The sequence below is a fragment of the Triturus cristatus genome, chromosome 8 (assembly GCF_964204655.1).
Source record: "Triturus cristatus chromosome 8, aTriCri1.1, whole genome shotgun sequence".
Lineage (NCBI taxonomy): Eukaryota > Metazoa > Chordata > Amphibia > Caudata > Salamandridae > Triturus > Triturus cristatus.
Genome location: NC_140591.1, coordinates 715,335,240 through 715,351,644, shown reverse-complemented (window position 1 = coordinate 715,351,644; position 16,405 = coordinate 715,335,240).

Genomic DNA, 16,405 nt, shown 5'->3' with positions numbered 1-16,405 from the left:
AAAGTTACATAGTGAGAAGTAAATTACTCAAAAGTGTAAGTTACCTTTGTGACTAGCCCCATGCATTTTATAGTATGATTAGTAGTATTACAAAACATGCTACAAAATACAGTTTGTGAATAGCATTTTGTTGTATGTTTGTAGTACTGTTGTAGCACTACAAAACATACCTGTTAGATACAATTTCTGAGGAACTTTACACTCAAATTTTGTATATAGCTGAAAATCAGCACCAAGTGCCAATTAGTTGACATTTTGACCCCTAGTTAGTTAAAAAGATAGTATCTTCATCAGGGCAGTAATTAAGGTGCGCCTTCCATCTTCTTGGAATACATTACAACTAGAACAGAATACAATGGAGATTAAACAAATTCAAATGCTGTCAAACAGATTGAGGGGTAAGAACTCTCCCAAAAATTGCTTGTCTTGTTTTAATCCCCAGGGATCAAACGCCTGTCATATACAGGCTCTGGGGAATATAGGGTCAAACTATAGTTAATGACTACTGATCTCTAAATGTTGACTGTGCGGACCCTCCTACAATATGAAGGTCCAAACCAAAGTTACAGCACTACATTACATGAAAGGCAGAGTTCAGGACGGTAAATAGACATAATATCGAAAACAAAATATCGACTGGACAGAATATCGAGTTTTTAATATAGAATGGACAGAATATCGAATTGCCAAAATATAGTGGTGAAGAATATCGAAAATCAGGTAAGAAATATCGATTTAAATATTATAGAAGTAAGTAATATCGACAGTCATAATATAGTAGTTAAAAATATCGAATTTTTTTATAGTGTTTTAAGTGTTAGTCTATGTGTTAAAAGTATGTATTAATATTGGAATATATGTTAGAATATTTTTAAAGTAATGAATTTTATGTTATTTCATTTTTGTGTAATTTAATTCCGTAGCGGGTTGTGGGTTTATAGGGGAGTAGGGTGGGAAGTAATTTAATTATAGTACATTAAATAATAATTTATAGGAATTATTAATTATTTTTAATTTCATTTTGCGTTTTACTTCTGTAGCGGGTTGTGGGTTTATAGGGGAATAGGGTGGGAAGTAATTTAATTGTTATTAGTTAATTATTAATTGGTATTGAAAATTAATTGGTTGTTGATTAATTATTAATTGGTAAATATTTTGTATTAATTGGTAATTAATTTGTAATAATTGTTTAATTGATAATTATGTTAATTGTATTCATTTAATATTTGTAGCGGGTAGTGGGTTTATAGGGGAATATGGTGGGAAGTAATATAATTCTAAAAAATTAATTATTTAAATAATTTGTGTACATTGATAATTAATGTATAATTAATTAATTATTAATTGGTATTATTTGCATTTATTAAGGTTTGTTATAGAAAAATAATTGGTTGTTAATTAATTATTAATAGGTAATTAATTAATCAAAAATTAATTGGTATTTATAATAATTATTAAATATTGTGTGATTGGTAATTAATTTTAATACTTTTTTTGGTATTAATAATTCATTTATTTTTAATAAAATATTAATTTATTATTTTCCCTACTATTGCTCTCACTGGAGTGGGAATAGTAATTTTTACCCCTACGCTATCCAACGCTTTCCCTACTATTGCACTCACTGGAGTGGGAATAAAATGTTTTACCCCTACGCATCCAACGCTTTCCCTACTGTTGCACTCTCGGGAGTGGGAATAGTAATTTTTATCCCTACGCTATCCAACGGTTTCCCTACTGTTGCACACTTTGGAGTGGGAATAGTAAAGTTTACCCCTACGCCATCTGACGTTTTCTCTACTGTTGTAATCACTGGAGTGGGAATATTAAATTTTGCCCTCCCGCTATCCAACGCTTTCCCTACTGTTGCACTCTCTGGAGTGGGAATAGTAATTTTTACCCCTACGCTATCCAACGCTTTCCCTACTGTTGCACTCTCTGGAGTGGGATTAGTAATTTTTAGCCCTACTCTATCCAATGCTTTCCCTACTGTTGCACTCTTTGGAGTGGGAATAGTAATTTTTACCCCTACGCTATCCAATGCTTTCCCTACTGTTGCACTCACTGGAGTGGGAATAGTAAATTTTACCCTCCCGCCATCCAACGCTTTCCCTACTGTTGCACTCTCTGGAGTGGGAATAGTAATTTTTACCCCTACGCTATCCAATGCTTTCCCTACTGTTGCACTCACTGGAGTGGGAATAGTAATTTTTACCCCTACGCTATCCAACGCTTTCCCTACTGTTGCACTCACTGGAGTGGGAATAGTAAATTTTACCCTCCCCCTATCCAACGCTTTCCCTACTGTTGCACTCTCTGGAGTGGGAATAGTAATTTTTACCCCTACGCTATCCAATGCTTTCCCTATTATTGCACTCTCTGGAGTGGGAATAGTAATTTTTACCCTCCCGCTATCCAACGCTTTCCCTACTGTTGCATTCTCTGGAGTGGGAATAGTAATTTTTACCCTCCCACTATCCAACGATTTCCCTACCGTTGCACTCTCTGGAGTGGGAATAGTAATTTTTATCCCTACGCTATCCAACGCTTTCCCTACTGTTGCACTCTTTGGAGTGGGAAGAGTAAATTTTACCCTCCCGCTATCCAAAGCTTTCCCTACTGTTGCACTCTCTGGAGTGGGAATAGTAATTTTTACCCCTACGCTATCCAATGCTTCCCTACTGTTGCACTCACTGAGTGGGAATAGTAATTTTTACCCCTACGCTATCCAACGCTTTCCCTACTGTTGCACTCACTGGAGTGGGAATAGTAAATTTTACCCTCCCGCTATCCAACGCTTTCCCTACTGTTGCACTCTCTGGAGTGGGAATAGTAATTTTTACCCCTACGCTATCCAATGCTTTCCCTATTATTGCACTCTCTGGAGTGGGAATAGTAATTTTTACCCTACCACTATCCAACGCTTTCCCTACTGTTGCATTCTCTGGAGTGGGAATAGTAATTGTGACCCTCCCGCTATCCAACGCTTTCCCTACTATTGCACTTACTGGAGTGGTAATAGTAAATTTTACCTGCCGGCTATCCTACGCAGAAAATATTGAATATTTTTAATTAATATTACGTTAATATACATGTATAATTTTTTTTTACTTACATTAATTATTTATTAATTTTAATGTTATTTAAGTATTTTTAAGTATGTGTCAGTTAATTATATGTATTATTTCATTCATTTTACATTACTTTTAAGACATTTAAGAAATTCGATATTTTGACTAACTATATTTTTAACAACGATATTTTGGATTCTATATTTTTGTACTTACCTGTTTGGAGATAGGGATTCGATATTTTGGCATTCTATATTTTGGCATCGATATTTTTGTATGTCTATATTTTGGTAGTCGATATTATGTCAGTGATCCGTTCAGGACACCACCATATTTAATAAGATATGGCATTGCTGCTGTCATCCCCAGTGTTGGTACTCTCTCTTGCTTCAAGTGCCACACAAATCTTTGCACCACCGTGCAAAGGTGTGTGTATGATTTCTAGCATACGTCTTGGACTGGAAGGGTATTCTTACACTACAAAATACTTATTAAGACATGGGTTAAAACCTTTCCCACTTTTCAAGTGGGCTGTACAGCAAAAATATCAAGATATTAAAGTTTGGAGAAAAGAAAGCTTTTCTCCAACTTTGCACCTGCCTCATAGAAATATTAATGTTTGACACAGTTGTGTCTTCAAATGTTAGTAGATAGGGCTTTGCATAAAAAAAAATGGGTGGTTGCACTGGGTCACCCATGTACCACCCATCAGACATCTCTTTGATGTAAAGTAGTGCAAAGTAGTGCAAAGCACTTTTTATATACTTTTTTTACTTACCGATGCAAAACAAGCTATGCACTCGAAAGTAAATCTCAATCCAACACTTTATGCCACTTTGCCTTCTCCATTGTCAAAGAAACTGAAGATCTGGCTCTTCATCTAGCCACAACCCTTGCTCAGGCCATACAGCTCTTGCTTCAGCACCAGATACCATCCAAGGTGAGTTGTGCGGTATACAAAGATAACACAACATAACATTTGGTGACTTTGCTCAGGCGGAAAGTGTTGGTAAATTTGGCCTGCAGTCTGGTTGCAAACCATGTAAGAGATGTGTTTGTGGAGCATACTCTATAAACGAGCAACGTTGAAGATCAAAGGTACACTTCTAGAATATTATTATTTTAAAAATATTGACAAAAAGCAAAGTAGATAGCGATATGCTTTCTACAGAACAGGACAGCAGGTGTTTAGCTTTTACACAGAGTAACTCACGGTTTATATTTTAATAAAAATAATTTGTATGGCACGTGAAAGGGTTTATTTTCCTCAATGGCCTACACAACAATAAAGCAATCACCTCATGAAATAGTGACCAGTCCAGACCATTAAAGAAGTTCAAAGGTTATTATAATTAATAAACAACTGCTGACTCAAAAATCTGTGGAAAATGTTCTATTAAGGTTTGAAAATTTGAGCTTTGGAATAAAAAAATAGCAAGCCATAAAATAAATGTGTGCATGGTAATATGCAGGATTTCAAAAGATGTAAACATTGAGAGATAAAAAACATATATTCTGTCCTGGAATCCATGGAAGTGCAATGTATAGCAAATATAAACTGCTAATAGGTTATTTAAAGTGTGACAAACAAAACAGGGTGCTCTATCTGCCAAACTGAAGATATATCTTCTCTAGTTGGGCAAAAGGTTTGCTCTGTCACGCATGAAACATGGAAGTCGTAATCAGTCCCTAAGATCTCTGTCAGCCAGAGAGCGATCTCTAAACACGGCAGACTGGAGGGTCACCCACTAGAATCCTTATGTGGTTTTACAGTACTTTTCATCCTCCTTCAGACTTTTTATGCATTGGACAAGGTAGTGCTTTCGCTGTCCCACACTTAATGACTTTTGCTTGTGTTGAAACGCCAAATCAACAATTGATGGACAGAATGCAGAACAATGTCATACATTCACCCCAGTACAGAGATCTGGGTCTAAATCCATCGTTGTTTTGCTCACCATGCCATTCCAGTTTGAACCCAGCCATATGCAAATCAGTCTTGACCCTGTGCCCCATGGGAACAGTCCAGCCCGAACTGCCAAGCCAGGTTCTCCCTGGACTGGAAACAAGCATTCTAGGACCGGTTTCGGGCTTTCAGCCCTCGTCAGCCAGAATAGCTTGATTCCAGTGGCATGGAGAGCACGGGACTTACGTCTGAGCATACCCTTCCCACTCGGGGTGACAAATGCAAAATCAACAATTGATGCACAGAATGCAGAACAATGTCATACATTCACCCCAGTACAGAGATCTGGGCCTAAATCCATCGTTTTTTTGCTCACCATGCCATTCCAGTTTGAACCCAGCCATATGCAAATCAGTCTTGACCCTGTGCCCCATGGGAACAGTCCAGCCCGAACTTCCAAGCCAGGTCCTCCCTGGACTGGAAACAAGCATCCTAGGACCGGTTTCGGGCTTTCAGCCCTCGTCAGCCAGAATAGCTTGATTCCAGTGGCATGGAGAGCACGGGACTCACGTCTGAGCATACCCGTCCCACTCGGGATGACAAATGCAAAATCAACAATTGATGGACAGAATGCAGAACAATGTCATACATTCACCCCAGTACAGAGATCTGGGCCTAAATCCATCGTTTTTTTGCTCACCATGCCATTCCAGTTTGAACCCAGCCATATGCAAATCAGTCTTGACCCTGTGCCCCATGGGAACGGAACAGTCCAGCCCGAACTGCCAAGCCAGGTCTTCCCTGGACTGGAAAAAAGCATCCTAGGACCGGTTTCGGGCTTTCAGCCCTCGTCAGCCAGAATAGCTTGATTCCAGTGGCATGGAGAGCACGGGACTCACGTCTGAGCATACCCTTCCCACTCGGGGTGACAAATGCAAAATCAACAATTGATGGACAGAATGCAGAACAATGTCATACATTCACCCCAGTACAGAGATCTGGGCCTAAATCCATCGTTTTTTTGCTCACCATGCCATTCCAGTTTGAACCCAGCCATATGCAAATCAGTCTTGACCCCGGGCCCCATGGGAACAGTCCAGCCCAAACTGCCAAGCCAGGTCCTCCCTGGACTGGAAACAAGCATCCTAGGACCGGTTTCGGGCTTTCAGCCCTCGTCAGCCAGAATAGCTTGATTCCAGTGGCATGGAGAGCACGGGACTCACGTCTGAGCATACCCTTCCCACTCGGGGTGACAAATGCAAAATCAACAATTGATGGACAGAATGCAGAACAATGTCATACATTCACCCCAGTACAGAGATCTGGGCCTAAATCCATCGTTTTTTGCTCACCATGCCATTCCAGTTTGACCCCAACCATATGCAAATCAGTCTTGACCCTGTGCCCCATGGGAACAGTCCAGCCCGAACTGCCAAGCCAGGTCCTCCCTGGACTGGAAACAAGCATCCTAGGACCGGTTTCTGGCTTTCAGCCCTCGTCAGCCAGAATAGCTTGATTCCAGTGGCATGGAGAGCACGGGACTCACGTCTGAGCATACCCTTCCCACTCAGGGTGACAAATGCAAAATCAACAATTGATGGGCAGAATGCAGAACAATGTCATACATTCACCCCAGTACAGAGATCTGGGCCTAAATCCATCGTTTTTTTGCTCACCATGCCATTCCAGTTTGAACCCAGCCATATGCAAATCAGTCTTGACCCTGTGCCCCATGGGAACAGTCCAGCCCGAACTGCCAAGCCAGGTCCTCCCTGGACTGGAAACAAGCATCCTAGGACCGGTTTCGGGCTTTCAGCCCTCGTCAGCCAGAATAGCTTGATTCCAGTGGCATGGAGAGCACGGGACTCACGTCTGAGCATACCCTTCCCACTCGGGGTGACAAATGCAAAATCAACAATTGATGGACAGAATGCAGAACAATGTCATACATTCACCCCAGTACAGAGATCTGGGCCTAAATCCATCGATTTTTTGCTCACCATGCCATTCCAGTTTGAACCCAGCCATATGCAAATCAGTCTTGACCCTGTGCCCCATGGGAACAGCCCAGCCCGAACTGCCAAGCCAGGTCCTCCCTGGACTGGAAACAAGCATCCTAGGACCGGTTTCGGGCTTTCAGCCCTCGTCAGCCAGAATAGCTTGATTCCAGTGGCATGGAGAGCACGGGACTCACGTCTGAGCATACCCTTCCCACTCGGGGTGACAAATGCAAAATCAATAATTGATAGACAGAATGCAGAACAATGTCATACATTCACCCCAGTACAGAGATCTGGGCCTAAATCCATCGTTTTTTGCTCACCATGCCATTCCAGTTTGACCCCAGCCATATGCAAATCAGTCTTGACCCTGTGCCCCATGGGAACAGTCTAGCCCGAACTGCCAAGCCAGGTCCTCCCTGGACTGGAAACAAGCATCCTAGGACCGGTTTCAGGCTTTCAGCCCTCGTCAGCCACAATAGCTTGATTCCAGTGGCATGGAGAGCACGGGACTCACGTCTGAGCATACCTTCCCACTCGGGGTGACAAATTCAAAATCAACAATTGATGGACAGAATGCAGAACAATGTCATACATTCACCCCAGTACAGAGATCTGGGCCTAAATCCATCGTTTTTTTGCTCACCATGCCATTCCAGTTTGAACCCAGCCATATGCAAATCAGTCTTGACCCTGTGCCCCATGGGAACAGTCCAGCCCGAACTGCCAAGCCAGGTCCTCCCTGGACTGGAAACAAGCATCCTAGGACCAGTTTCGGGCTTTCAGCCCTCGTCAGCCAGAATAGCTTGATTCCAGTGGCATGGAGAGCAAGGGACTCACGTCTGAGCATACCCTTCCCACTCGTGGTGACAAATGCAAAATCAACAATTGATGGACAGAATACAGAACAATGTCATACATTCACCCCAGTACAGAGATCTGGGCCTAAATCCATCGTTTTTTTGCTCACCATGCCATTCCAGTTTGAACCCAGCCATATGCAAATCAGTCTTGACCCTGTGCCCCATGGGAACAGTCCAGCCCGAACTGCCAAGCCAGGTCCTCCCTGGACTGGAAACAAGCATCCTAGGACCGGTTTCGGGCCTTCAGCCCTCGTCAGCCAGAATAGCTTGAATCCAGTGGCATGGAGAGCACGGGACTCACGTCTGAGCATACCCTTCCCACTCGGGGTGACAAATGCAAAATCAACAATTGATGGACAGAATGCAGAACAACGTCATACATTCACCCCAGTACAGAGATCTGGGCCTAAATCCATCGTTTTTTTGCTCACCATGCCATTCCAGTTTGAACCCAGCCATATGCAAATCAGTCTTGACCCTGTGCCCCATGGGAACAGTCCAGCCCGAACTGCCAAGCCAGGTCCTCCCTGGACTGGAAACAAGCATTCTAGGACCGGTTTCGGGCTTTCAGCCCTCGTCAGCCAGAATAGCTTGATTGCAGTGGCATGGAGAGCACGGGACTCACGTCTGAGCCTACCTTTCCCACTCGGGGTGACAAATGAAAAATCAACAATTGATGGACAGAATGCAGAACAATGTCGTACATTCACCCCAGTACAGAGCTCTGGGCCTAAATCCATCGTTTTTTTGCTCACCATGCCATTCCAGTTTGAACCCAGCCATATGCAAATCAGTCTTGACCCTGTGCCCCATGGGAACAGTCCAGCCCGAACTGCCAAGCCAGGTCCTTTCTGGACTGGAAACAAGTATCCTAGGACCGGTTTCGGGCTTTCAGCCCTCGTCAGCCAGAATAGCTTGATTCCAGTGGCATGGAGAGCACGGGACTCACGTCTGAGCATACCCTTCCCACTCGGGGGGACAAATGCAAAATCAACAATTGATGGACAGAATGCAGAACAATGTTATACATTCACCCCAGTACAGAGATCTGGGCCTAAATCCATCGTTTTTTTGCTCACCATGCCATTCCAGTTTGAACCCAGCCATATGCAAATCAGTCTTGACCCTGTTCCCCATGGGAACAGTCCAGCCCCAACTGCCAAGCCAGGTCCTCCCTGGACTGGAAACAAGCGTCCTAGGACCGGTTTCGGGCTTTCAGCCCTCGTCAGCCAGAATAGCTTGATTCCAGAGGCATGGAGAGCACGGGACTCACGTCTGAGCATACCCTTCCCACTCGGGGTGACAAATGCAAAATAAATAATTGATGGACAGAATGCAGAACAATGTCATACATTCACCCCAGTACAGAGATCTGGGCCTAAATCCGTTGGTTTTTTTGCTCACCATGCCATTCCAGTTTGAACCCAGCCTTATGCAAATCAGTCTTGACCCTGTGCCCCATGGGAACAGTCCAGCCCGAACTGCCAAGCCAAGTCCTCCCTGGACTGGAAACAAGCATCCTATGACCAGTTTCGGGCTTTCAGCCCTCGTCAGCCAGAATAGCTTGATTCCAGTGGCATGGAGAGCACGGGACTCACGTCTGAGCATACCCTTCCCACTTGGGGTGACAAATGCAAAATCAACAATTGATGGACAGAATGCAGAACAATGTCATACATTCACCCCAGTACAGAGATCTGGGCCTAAATCCATCGTTGTTTTGCTCACCATGCCATTCCAGTTTGAACCCAGCCATATGCAAATCAGTCTTGACCCTGTGCCCCATGGGAACAGTCCAGCCCGAACTGCCAAGCCAGGTCCTCCCTGGACTGGAAACAAGCATCCTAGGACCGGTTTCGGGCTTTCAGCCCTCGTCAGCCAGAATAGCTTGATTCCAGTGGCATGGAGAGCACGGGACTCACGTCTGAGCATACCCTTCCCACTCCGGGTGACAAATGCAAAATCAACAATTGATGGACAGAATGCAGAACAATGTCATACATTCACCCCAGTACAGAGATCTGGGCTTAAATCCATTGTTTTTTTTGCTCACCATGCCATTCCAGTTTGAACCCAGCCTTATGCAAATCAGTCTTGACCCTGTGCCCCATGGGAACAGTCCAGCCTGAACTGCCAAGCCAAGTCCTCCCTGGACTGGAAACAAGCATCCTAGGACCAGTTTCGGGCTTTCAGCCCTCGTCAGCCAGAATAGCTTGATTCCAGTGGCATGGAGAGCACAGGACTCACGTCTGAGCATACCCTTCCCACTCGGGGTGACAAATGCAAAATCAACAATTGATGGACAGAATGCAGAACAATGTCATACATTCACCCCAGTACAGAGATCTGGGCCTAAATCCATCGTTTTTTTGCTCACCATGCCATTCCAGTTTGAACCCAGCCATATGCAAATCAGTCTTGACCCTGTGCCCAATGGGAACAGTCCAGCCCGAACTGCCAAGCCAGGTCCTCCCTGGACTGGAAACAAGCATCCTAGGACCGGTTTCGGGCTTTCAGCCCTCGTCAGCCAGAATAGCTTGATTCCAGTGGCATGGAGAGCACGGGACTCACGTCTGAGCATACCCTTCCCACTCCGGGTGACAAATGCAAAATCAACAATTGATGGACAGAATGCAGAACAATGTCATACATTCACCCCAGTACAGAGATCTGGGCCTAAATCCATCGTTTTTTTTGCTCACCATGCCATTCCAGTTTGAACCCAGCCATATGCAAATCAGTCTTGACCCTGTGCCCAATGGGAACAGTCCAGCCCGAACTGCCAAGCCAGGTCCTCCCTGGACTGGAAACAAGCATCCTAGGACCAGTTTCGGGCTATCAGCCCTCGTCAGCCAGAATAGCTTGATTCTAGTGGCATGGAGAGCACGGGACTCACGTCTGAGCATACCCTTCCCACTCGGGGTGACAAATGCAAAATCAACAATTGATGGACAGAATGCAGAACAATGTCATACATTCACCCCAGTACAGAGATCTGGGCCTAAATCCATCGTTTTTTTGCTCACCATGCCATTCCAGTTTGAACCCAGCCATATGCAAATCAGTCTTGACCCTGTGCCCCATGGGAACAGTCCAGCCCGAACTGCCAAGCCAGGTCCTCCCTGGACTGGAAACAAGCATCCTAGGACCGGTTTCGGGCTTTCAGCCCTCGTCAGCCAGAATAGCTTGATTCCAGTGGCATGGAGAGCACGGGACTCATGTCTGAGCATACCCTTCCCACTCGGGGTGACAAATGCAAAATCAACAATCGATGGACAGAATGCAGAACAATGTCATACATTCACCCCAGTACTGAGATCTGGACCTAAATCCATTGTTTTTTTGCTCACCATGCCATTCCAGTTTGAACCCAGCCATATGCAAATCAGTCTTGACCCTGTGCCCCATGGGAACAGTCCAGCCCGAACTGCCAAGCCAGGTCCTCCCTGGACTGGAAACAAGCATCCTAGGACCGGTTTCGGGCTTTCAGCCCTCATCAGCCAGAATAGCTTGATTCCAGTGGCATGGAGAGCACGGGACTCACGTCTGAGCATACCCTTCCCACTCGGGGAGACAAATGCAAATTCAACAATTGATGGACAGAATGCAGAACAATGTCATACATTCACCCCAGTACAGAGATCTGGGCCTAAATCCATCGTTTTTTTTGCTCACCATGCCATTCCAGTTTGAACCCAGCCATATGCAAATCAGTCTTGACCCTGTGCCCCATGGGAACAGTCCAGCCCGAACTGCCAAGCCAGGTCCTCCCTGGACTGGAAACAAGCATCCTAGGACCAGTTTCGGGCTTTCAGCCCTCGTCAGCCAGAATAGCTTGATTCCAGTGGCATGGAGAGCACGGGACTCACGTCTGAGCATACCCTTCCCACTCGGGGGGACAAATGCAAAATCAACAATTGATGGACAGAATGCAAAACAATGTCATACATTCACCCCAGTACAGAGATCTGGCCCTAAATCCATAGTTTTTTTGCTCGCGATGCTATTCCAGTTTGAACCCAGCCATATGCAAATCAGTCTTGACCCTGTGCCCCATGGGAACAGTCCAGCCCGAACTGCCAAGCCAGGTCCTCCCTGGACTGGAAACAAACATCCTAGGACCGGTTTCGGGCTTTCATCCCTCGTCAGCCAGAATAGCTTGATTCCAGTGGCATGGAGAGCCCGGGACTCACGTCTGAGCATACCTTCCCACTCGGGGTGACAAATTCAAAATCAACAATTGATGGACAGAATGCAGAACAATGTCATACATTCACCCCAGTACAGAGATCTGGGACTAAATCCATCGTTTTTTTGCTCACCATGCCATTCCAGTTTGAACCCAGCCATATGCAAATCAGTCTTGACCCTGTGCCCCATGGGAACAGTCCAGCCCGAACTGCCAAGCCAGGTCCTCCCTGGACTGGAAACAAGCATCCTAGGACTGGTTTCGGGCTTTCAGCCCTCGTCAGCCAGAATAGCTTGATTCCAGTGGCATGGAGAGCACGGGACTCACGTCTGAGCATACCCTTCCCACTCGGGGTGACAAATGCAAAATCAACAATTGATGGACAGAATGCAGAACAATGTCATACATTCACCCCAGTACAGAGATCTGGGCCTAAATCCAGCTGAAATGCCAGAAACCGGTCCTAGGAAGCTTGTTTCCGGTCCAGGGAAGGCATATCTTGGCAGTTCGGGCTGGACTGTTCCCATGAGGCACAGGGTCAGACTGATTTGCATATGGCCATGTCTGAACTGGGGTGGCAGAGTGGGCTAAAGAACGGTGATGGATCAAACCCAGATCTGTTGACTGGGTGTGAGTATTTGATTGGCTCTGATGCTCCGTCCATCACCACCCTCTTTTGTACTGCTGTGTTGAAACACCAGCATCTTCAGGAAATAAATAACCTAGTTCATATTAGCAATCTATTTTAGTGTAACACAAGTCAGAAATGCAGAAGCACATGTCACCATGTTAGGTACATTTACGATGGTCCCTGTTCTCTTTGGCAGCAGTAAACTAACAACTTCAAGATAAAAAGCAGTCAGCTACGTAGGTGTACCTTCAACATGTAACTGCAATGTAGGTAAAGCAGTTCGTTCTGAAGGAAGTTCTGGCCAGTAGGGAAGCCAGTATTTTTCCATAAGGGTGCATATGATGTAGCTGAATTTCTTCAGACCCTTGATGCAGTGTGTTGCAGTGTGGAGGATGCCTTTATTGGATCTTGAGTGGAATTCAAAGGACTTACTCTTAAGGGATTCTGGCCCAAACATGTCCTTGTAGATTCTCCTTCCAGTGTGGCTCAATCACACCTCTGTTTACAACAGTAATTTATAACAAAGATGGTGTGCAGTTCCTAAGAAGAAGTGAGAGTGTTCAGGTCTGGGTAATACCCTCCTTTTGGAGGAAGTGCCCTCACACACCCCAAAAGGTGTCATTCTTCATCATTTGGCCCTGCTCCTCATTGGACCGGTGCTGCAATGCCCGAATACCCACGAAGGGGCTCTTTGGCGGAGAACTTTTTGATGAAGACTGCATCCCCTGAATTTAGCAATGCATGTGATAATGGGTGACTGAAAGACGATAATATCATGTAACACATGGTGCCACCCAGCCACGCAGTGCCTCAAGTAGTGGTGAGCACCCACTGGGTGCTTGCCTGTTTTTGCAGTTGGTGAAGGCACCCTATTCTTTTCACCACCCCAGTCATCCTCAGTTAGCCCCTCGCCTTTAACCTTTCTTTTTTTAGGCACCTGTCACTCTCCTGCTTTCTCCTACTAATCCCCCAGCTACGCGTTCTTAAACAGACACTCTCTATGAACACTATAGTGCACTTCACTTTGGAGCATTGTTATTGTTTTGTCAAGCTGATCAAAACACAGCCTGTCTGTGGAACACTTATTTTATTTGTTGAGCTTTCACAAGTGCCAGCCACACCACCTTCAGTGAACATGTCAATTTTAAAGTGCTTTTTAAATGCAGGTTTGTCAATGTGAGGGAAAGTATTTAGCTACCACATGGAAGAGTGAATTAAAGTCTTGTGGCTGCTGCAGATACCAAGTAGAATAGTGCATTACTGGCTCACGGTTGCTTTTTCTAGATGAAATGGTGCATTACCAGCTTGTGGCTGCTGACTACTAATCGGAATGTTGTATTACAATCTTGCTTCTCATGTGGTCTTAGTGCCCACCTTGAGAACGTCATCCTAGCAGCCTTCCCAACCCTCAATCACACTGTCTCTCCCCTCCCTTTCTCCTGCTGCTTCTCTATGTTGCACCAGAAGATAGCCTGGTAATGTTATGCTGTCCTGCTGCAGCTTCCTGTGCCTCCCCCCTCTTTAGGTGTCTCCTACTAGACAGCTCTTGAGCTGCCTGTTGCAAGACATATTGTTAGGTTACAGCGGGCATGGATTACTGGCATAATATTGTTGCACACAATATTGAAAAACTAAAATATATATCAATAACAAAAATAATGCCTTCCTATGCGTAACTAATAAGACCACAAATATTGAGAGCACAAATATCGTCATTAAAAATATTGATTTCTACTTATACCAAAAACACAAATATTGGAAACAAAAATATTACCTTTAAATAAACATATGATATGTCAAAAATATCACTTCACACAATATTGACTACAATATCACCAAAATAGTTACATTATCATTAATAAACATTAAAAAAAACTTTTTACGTTCAACAAATATTTACAATAAACATTAAACAATAAATACATGTTAGATTGAAAATAATTGTAATTCACCGCTGTAAGATATATAACTAAATGCATATTCAATAGAAGCATAAAAAATATTTACATAAATTACAAACATTTATACAACAATCTTAACATTAAAATATATATATAAATAAAATAACATTTAAAACTATCAAACTACATATTAAATAAAACCTAAATTAGCATTTACCATAGAAGGGCATAATTTACACAAAAAGTCAAACTAAAACTTAACTAGCCAATAAAATCAAACAATAAACAAAATTAAATATTACAATCACACAATAAATTCAATCAACAATATAAAAGGCACACACATTTTATCAACTGAACACTTCATAAATGAAAAAAGCTGCAAGATGAGAAAACTCTGCTGGATTCTCTGACTAGACCCTTGAATAAGAGAATAAAATTATGTTTAAACTAAAACTTACTTGTAATTAAAATTGTAAAATAGCAAATAATTTACAAAACACAGGCCAACTTCTAGCTCTTTACATGTACCTACTGAAAGAAAATGCTACAACTTTGAAAAGTGTTAACCTGCTTAAAAACAACACCAATAACAAACCAGAAAAAGTCATAAGAAAATAAGTATATATTAAAAGTAAGTATATGTAATTCAAGATACAATAAAAACTCACCCCAAAAGGGATTACAATAAAACCTATTGACCTCAACCTCTACAAACTACCAACAAATCAACATTTAGAATGAAAATTATGCTTTTTTTTCTTCAAACAGAAAAGAAAGCACCTACTTCACATTACAACATTAACACCACAAAAGCTGCACAAAAGGTGAAACATCTAAGAACATACATTTGAGTATAAATATTAAAAGGAGTTGCATAATTTGATATGTAAATAACAAAATTATAAACATTTTAAAAATGTTTTTATTTATACTATTACACTACTTTAAGACACAATGACAGAAAAAGCAAAATACATAACATCCCAGAAAGTAAAGCAATTTCTAAGGGCCTTATCACAAGTTTGGCGGTCCGTGGACAGTTGTACTGGCAGTGGCAGTCCGACCGTGGAGAGCTCGGCTGTCTGACCACGGTCTTATGAGCTGGGTGGATTGACTCTGCGAAGACCGCAGCTGAACTGCCGAGAGAGCCAGCAGACTGCCGACCGCCGGGCTCGCGGTAGGGGAAAGGCAGCCAATATACGGTGGTACAGGGGAGGTGCACCACTGTCCATATTACGAGTTACCTTTTTCATGAGCGGACCGCAGCAGCCTGACCGCCAGCTTCAAGGGGGCAGTAACAAAGGATTTGGGGTGTGTACTCACCCTTTTACTGTTCTTCCAGGCAGAGTTTGACGTGGATCCCTTTCTCAAGGTCTCCTCCTCACAGCAGCATCTTCATCCCTTGGAATTTGACCCTGTTTGCGGCAAGCTACAGGTGAGTCCTTTTTGTACCATATGCTCTTTGCCAGGACTGCCCACATATGGGCCGGACACCGGCAATGGGTAGATGGTATTTTTCCACATGTCTCCTGTACATGTGTGCGTCTGACACATATGCAGTCGAAGTGCAGACACAGGCATCAATATATTTGAAAAAAGTACTCACCGCGCCGCAAGAGCTCTGCATCCACACCACCAGCAATGTGGTCAAATCCTAACATGACAGTCTAAAGGCCCCCCACACTGTGGTCTCCTGGTGGGTGCAGACACAGTTCTCAAGCAGTCGGACTGCCAAACTCGTAATACGGCCCTAAGTCACATGGGCTACACATAAAACCAAGCAAGTACATTGATGGAAAATGTGAATTAGAAATGTACCAAGTATTATTCTAGTGCATACA